The 7294-nt window shown below is 46.9% G+C and overlaps 1 long non-coding RNA gene across 1 annotated transcript; it reads right to left on the bottom strand.

Annotated features, from left to right (window-relative positions):
• Positions 1-997: 997 nt before the first annotated feature.
• Positions 998-6347, bottom strand: LOC132812359 (uncharacterized). The gene is made up of 3 exons (XR_009643603.1): positions 6299-6347; positions 5556-5662; positions 998-1092 (listed from the first exon to the last, which is right to left on the bottom strand). It is a non-coding gene; the product is annotated as an uncharacterized LOC132812359 (long non-coding RNA).
• Positions 6348-7294: the final 947 nt, after the last annotated feature.

Below are 7294 nucleotides of genomic sequence, written 5' to 3'. Positions count from 1 at the left end.
GTGTCCAGTTCTGGTCATGCTGATATCGGGAGGTCATTATGTAGTTGGAGTGGATTCAGAAGCGATTTCCCAGGACGTTGATGGGAATAGATAGTTTGAATCATAAGCAGAGGCTGGATAGGCTGCGACTTCTTTCACTGGCGCGCAGGAGGCTGAGGAGTGACCTTATTAGACTCAAATCATGGAGGGGTGGTATCAGTAATGTGAACACCAGGTGTCCTTTCCAGGCAGGGAGGCGATTCAAGACTGGGTACATAGCTTTTAAGGTGACAGCAGAACGGCTTTAAAAAGGCGTTTCTGTTTTTTTTTGTTCAGACAATGGTTTATGTGTAAAATGAACTATCAGAGGAAGTGGTAGTTGTGAATCAAATTACAATTTAGGGTGGCACAGTGGCTCAGTGATTAGCCCTGCTGCCAGGGCCCCAGGTTCGATTCCAGCTTTGGACAACTGTCTCTGTGGGACTTGCACATTCTCCCAGTGTCTGCATGGGTTTCTTCCAGGGGCTCCAGTTTCCTCCCTAATGAGGGAGCAGCTCTATGGTCTGGGAGGACAATGCTGCCTTTACATTTTACACAGTGATGCCACTGTGTCTCTGGGGTGGGGAGAGGGAATGCTGAAGGTGGGGGATGGAACACCACTCAGGCACAGTGCTTTGTCCTGGAGGATGTTCACTGCCTTTAATATTGTTGGGGGCTGCACTGATGCAGGCAAGTGGAGAATGTTCCAACACAATCCTGATGTGTACCTTATAGAGAGCAAACAGACATTGGGGAATCAGGGGTTTGGGGAAACTGAGGTTGTTCTCCTTGTAGCAAAGGAAATTGAGAGGGGCTGTGACAGAGGGGTTTAGAAAAGTTACACGTTATAATAATAAATCTTGAACCCATCAGCTCATTACACAAGGATTACAGGAGACACATTAAAGGTTTGGGAAGATTCAAACGAGAACTTTTATGCTGCAAATGGAATTCAGATGGAATACAATACTCACACACAATGCGAACATACAGGTCCTGATGAACTGACTAATTCAATCAGAGTTTGGTGTTACAATGACTGGGATTACCATCTGAATGTCCACCTGTAGTATCCTGTAATACAAGTTTATAAAATCCATCACTGTCAGTTCAGGTTAGAAACTCACACCATCCCCTCCTCCTAGCCCAGGATGACTGGACACATTACCCCTTGTGGAGGTCAGCAGTCAGTTCAGTGGGAAATCTCCGTGGATTTCTATCAGTTTCCACCGTGGGTCTTCATGTGACTGAACAGGTCAGACCTTTGACACATGGGACAGAATGTTCCAAGAGTCAGTGAGATATGGAGAGCAGGATGTGCTCCTTTTTTTCCCTTCCTTGCTGCCGCTGTGCCTCATCAATCAGACATGGGGTGTGAAAGGCTCATGCAGTTCGATGGGCAAGTTGCCTCCATTCTGACCAATGGGCAGCAAACTCCTCCCATAGAGTGTCTCTAAAAACAGAGCAACTCTGCAGGCTTCCCACTGCCCAGTGCTCCCAGTAAATGTTTAGAAGAATGGGGGGGATCTCCTATAAAAGGCACAATTGTAAAGTTCTAAGAGGATTGTGAAGAGTGAGAGATGCACAGGAGAAGGGGGCAACAAGTTGCTAGATGGATTATAATTTGAGAAGATGTGAAGTCGGTCAGTTTGGAGGGGATAATTAGAGAACAGAGTGCTATTTACATGGTGGAAACTGTAGAAAGCTGCACCACAAAGGCATGGGAGGCAGGGGGATCATTGTGCAGGAAACACTGAAAGCCAGCAGATTCTTGGTCAGTCACGAAATCAAGGGTTCTGTTTCAGATTGACCAAGTTTAAGGCAACAACGACACGGGTAAGGGGTTTCAGTAGCAATGGAGCTGGGGTGAGGTGCAGACAAGCAACATTTTAGAGGTTGGAATTCCTGGTGTTTGTTATTGTGTAGATGTCTGATCAGAAGGTCACCTTGAGGTCAGATATCACAGCAATGTTGTAAAGAGTCTGGTTCTACCTCAGACTGCACCCAGCGAGAGGGAGGGGCTCAGCAGTAAGGGAAAGGAATTTGTATTAGCAACTGAAGTTAATGGGTTTAACCATTGCAATTTTTCATTGGAGGAAATTGCAGTTAATTGAGTAGTGGGAATGTGAGAAGCCGTTTGGTAACTGAGCAACAGTGGAGCAATGGAGAGGGATGGTGGGGAGGGAGAGTTGGGCATTGTGTGTGTTTACATGTGAAACCTCACACTGTGCTTTTGGACGATGTCACCTCCTGGTAGTATGTAGGTGAGAAACAGGAGGGACCAAGGATACATCCTTGAGGGACACCAAATACAAGGAATTCAGAAAGGAAAGGGATTGTGGAGATGAAGCAGAATTTACAAATGATGGTGAGGTCAAATGTTAGTTTTTTTTGCAGAATGGATGAGAAGGACATAACCAGGAAAGACAGACAGACAGAACAAGGAACAATACCTGTGATTTGGCGAGGGGGAGTGATGAGGAGGAAACAGAGTTGGAATGTCTGTAGTTTAGTGAGACTAGTAAAAAATCAAGATGAGCTCCGATAAGGCTTGACAAGAGACTGGAGAAAGATGTAAGTTTGGGACAAAAATCAGGCACACCATGTGAGGCAGTTTGTCTCAGTGGGCTAGTGCGAGGGAGGGAAGCAGCAGAGGCAGCTGGTCAGATTATCTCAGTCTTAGTGACAGAGAAACTCAATGTGCTCCTGTTGTTGGAGGGAAGGATGAAGGAGACAGGATGATGGGCAGTGTTTTACAAAGAAACAAAACCGGGGTTAGTGATATTTAAAATGAATGAACAAAACTAATATATTTAACTTTTATCCAGAATATTAAAATGTACAACTGAAGTCCTCGTTCGAATCCCAGCTCGGCAGATGGTGGAATCTGAATTCAAGAAAAAATAACTGGAATTAGGAATCTCCTGATCTCCATGGAACCATTGTCAATAGCGAAAAAAATCCTGCCATCCCGACAGTGGCCCGGCCAGCTACTCACTGTATTCATCACTGCAAAGTCTCAACAAAGGAATTAAACTAGATGGACCACTTGGCATCGAACAGGGCATTAGGAAATACAACCACAGAATCAGCCCTCTCTATTCTGCAACATCTTGCTCACTAACATCTGTTTTTTTGGGCCAAAATGTGGCGAGCTGTCTCACAGACTAGTCAAGGAACAGCCTGACACAGTCATACTCAGAGTAATCCCTTACAGATAATGGCCAGACACCACCATCACCATCCCTAGATATCGAGAGTGTGGTGATGGAAAAGCACAACAGGTCAGGCAGCATCCGAGGAGCAAACAAAATCGACGTTTCATGCCTAAGCCTTTCATCAGCCTGACCTGCTGTGCTTTTCCAGCACCACACTCTCGACTCTGATCTCCAGCATCTGCAGTCTTCACTTTCTCCTGAAATTTCTGGATATGTCCTGTCCCACCAGCAGGACAGACCAGGCAGAGGTGATGGCACAGTGGTGTACACACAGGAACCATTTGCCCTGGGAGTACTCAGCATTGACTTTGGACACCAGGAAGTCTCATGGCTCCTGCTGATTACCACGTACCGTGCTCCCACGGCTGATGAATCAGTTCTCCTCCATGTTGAATAACACTTGGAGGAAGCACTGAGGCAATAACATAGTGACAAGCCTACTCTGGGTACAGGATTTCAATTTCCTCTACCAAGAGTAGCTCAGCAGCAGGATTACTGACTGAGCTGGTCGGGTCCTCAAGGACATAGCTGCTCAACTGGGTTTGCAGCAGGCGGTAACCGAACCAGCAAGAGGGAAAAACATACTAGATCTCATCAGAATGAATCTACCAGCTGCAAATGTATCTGTCCATGACAGTGTCGGTAAGAGCGATAACTGTTGTTATCCCACAGTCTTTTTGGAGACAAAGCTTCACCTTAAAGTTGAGGAAAACCTCCGTTGTGTTGAGTTCTTCTATCATCATGCTAAATGGGACAGATGTAGGAACTCAAGTTGGACATCTCTGAGGCACTGTGGGATTACAACAACAGCAGAACTGTACTCCAGCACAATCTGTAATCTCATGGGTTTGTAAATCCCGCACACCCATCACAATGGACAGGTAAGGAGGGCATGCCATGAGCAGCACCAGGCATACCTAAAAATGAAGTGCCAACCTGGTGAAGCTACCAAACAGGACCATCTGCATTTCAAACAGCATCTGCAGCAAGCAACAGAGCTAAGTGATCCCACAATCAATGGAGTGGATCAGGGCTCTGCAGTTCTGCCACACCCAGTTGTGAATGGTAATGGACAATTAAACAACTTGTTGCAGGAAGCACTAAAGATATCCCCACCCTTACTGATGGAGGGGTTTCACACATCCATGCAAAAGATAAGATGACAGCATATGCAGCAATCTTCAGCCAGATGTAAAGGGGATGAAACATCTCAGCCTTTTCCAGTGGTTCCTAACATCACAGATGTGAGCTATAAGCCAGTTCAATTTAGTTCGAACAATATCCAGAAATGGTTAAGTAGTGTAAAGGCTATGGGTCCTGCTAACATTCTCGGCAATAATACTGATAGCTTGTGCTCCAGAACTTGCCACCCATCAAGCCACATACTGCTCCAGCACTGGCATCTACCGACAATGTGGAACATTGCCCAGGCATGTTCAACACAAAAACACAGGGCAATCCAACCCAGGCAATTTCCCTCTGTCAGTCCACACTCAATCAGAAGTAATGTGATGGAAGACGTCATCAACAGGGCTATCCATCAGCAGCTGCTCAGCCACAGCCAGCTGAGTGACACTCATTTTAGGCTCCACCAGGGCCACTCAGCTCCCGATTGTGTTACTGCCTGATTCACAACCTAACATCCAGCTGAATCCCAGTGGAGCCCAGTCCCACTCCAACACAACTATTTCTAGCTGATTCCAACCTCATCTCAGCTCATATACTGAAACTCTCATTCATCATGTGTTATCTCCAGACTTAATTGTCCAAACACACTCCTGGCCAGCCTCCCAAATTCAACCACCCTGTAATCTCAAGAAAAATTGAAAGCTCTGTTGCCCACGCGCTCACTTCTCCCCAAACATGTTCATCTGTCAAAAGGATCCTATTCATAAGGAACAACAATTTAAAATTCTCATTCTTGATTTGATTCCTGGCTGTGATCATCCCTAGCTCCCTGCACCACACATCCTTTGAGACCTCAACAACCATTTTCTTTGAGACTCCCAACGACTTGTTAATTCATTACTTCAACTATGTGGCTGATTCTACAGTTGCGACAGCACTATGGTCTGGAATTTGCAGAGAAAACCTCACAGGTCTGCTTTCCACCGTTAAGACATCCCTCAAAACCTGCGTTTTGGCAATGCTTTTGATCACCTGACCTAATATCTCCATCTCTGGCCTTATATCTAAAGTTCTCAACAGTATTTTTGTGAAATTATAAGCATGATAATAAAATTACAAACTGTTCTTGATTTGGACATTATCTTCAAATCATCACTGTTGCTGTAATGAATAATCTGTATTGTCTCTTACCCAACCACATTGTGGGAGCACCTTCACCACACAAACTGCAGCTGTACAAGAAAGTCAAGCATCACCCTCTCCACAGGCAACAGGGCTTTGGCAATTATCACTGGGATCTGTGGAAGGTGAAACACAGTTGATGTCTCAGGGAGTGCAAAACGGATTACAAGGAATGAAAATGGTTCAGAATTTGATAGTCAGAAATGGAAGGAAAATACACTTGCTTATTGGAAAAAAGAATTCTTGACTGTCAAAAATATTCAAGATAAAAGTAATCTGATAATAGAGCAGCACATGGTCAGGGGCTGGGCCGCAGTGAAAAACTCATTTACAAAGGGTCTATAAAAGTAATAATACAGTATTAAACAGACCAAACATACCCCCATGGTTGGAGACTGAGGAAGCTAGACATTGACAAAGTGGTCCTGAGGGAGCCCAGAGGTGAATCAGAGCAGGATTGGCTGCTGTCATCACAATGACTCTGTACCAGAGAAAGGCTGCACATGCGCCTGGCTGCACCTTGCCCCCTACAAAGATGGCGGCTCCGCACGTGTCCAGTGAATCCTTGTCCCGAATAAAGATGGCGGCGCTCACTCAGGCCTGCAGCCGCTGAGGCAATTCCCCATTTACTGCAAACACGGGACTGGGACGTTCACATTTGTGTTTTCCGACATGCACAATTTGTTTGTAAAACCTATCCGCTCATAGCAACACAGTTTTTCTCCCGTTTCCCTGATTATTTCTTTCTTTACCGTCTCCTTTCTCTCCATAACTTCCCGAGCTTTCATTACAGCGACTCTGCGTCGGGCGCGAGGGTGATCACATGGTTTACCTTAGCTCCGCCCTTCATTCACTGTGATTGGTTGGAGGACTAACCTCCCGCTAGGTCCTCCAGCTCCGCCCACCGTCCTTTCATTGGTCCGGCTTTGACATCAATCACCCGGGGTCACTGTTGGTTGGAGCATGCGCAGTGTGTCCTGCTTGTGCTGAGATGTTGGGTCATGTGATGGGAGGTAACAACAATGAATAAAGGCAGTGAGCCTGAAGCGTGGAGAGATAAGCGAGAGGAGGGTGGGGAGAAAGTAGCATAGAGTCCAATGGGTGAGTGGGGGAGAGGATGAAGGTGACAGGTCAGGGAGGAGAGGGTGGAGTGGATAGGTGGAAAAGAAGACAGGCAGGTAGGGCAAGGCCGGACAAGTCATGGGGACAGTGCTGAGCTGGAAGTTTGAACTAGGGTGAGGTGGGGGAAGGGGAAATGAGGAAACTGTTGAAGTCCACATTGATGCCCTGGGGTTGAAGTGTTCTGAGGCAGAAGATGAGGCGTTCTTCCTCCAGGCATCTGATGGTGAGGGAGCGGCGGTGAAGGAGGCCCAGGACCTCCATGTCCTCGGCAGAGTGGGAGGGGGAGCTGAAATGTTGGGCCACAGGGCAGTGTGGTGGATTGGTCGGGGTGTCCCGGAGATGTTCCCTGAAGCGCTCTGCTAGGAGGCGCCTCCAGTCTCCCCAATGTAGAGGAGACCACATCGGGAGCAACGGATACAATAAATGAAATTAGTGGATGTGCAGGTAAAACTTTGATGGATGTGGAAGGCTCCTTTAGGGCCTTGGATAGAGGTGAGAGAGGAGGTGTGGGCACAGGTTTTACAGTTCCTGTGGTGGCAGGGGAAAGTGCCAGGATGGGAGGGTGGGTTGTAGGGGGGCGTGGACCTGACCAGGTAGTCACGGAGGGAACGGTCTTTGCAGAAGGT

This window comes from Hemiscyllium ocellatum, unplaced genomic scaffold (genome assembly GCF_020745735.1).
Source record: "Hemiscyllium ocellatum isolate sHemOce1 unplaced genomic scaffold, sHemOce1.pat.X.cur. scaffold_267_pat_ctg1, whole genome shotgun sequence".
Lineage (NCBI taxonomy): Eukaryota > Metazoa > Chordata > Chondrichthyes > Orectolobiformes > Hemiscylliidae > Hemiscyllium > Hemiscyllium ocellatum.
The sequence above is the reverse complement of the archived record's forward strand: the minus strand, read 5'-3'. Positions and strand labels throughout refer to the sequence as shown.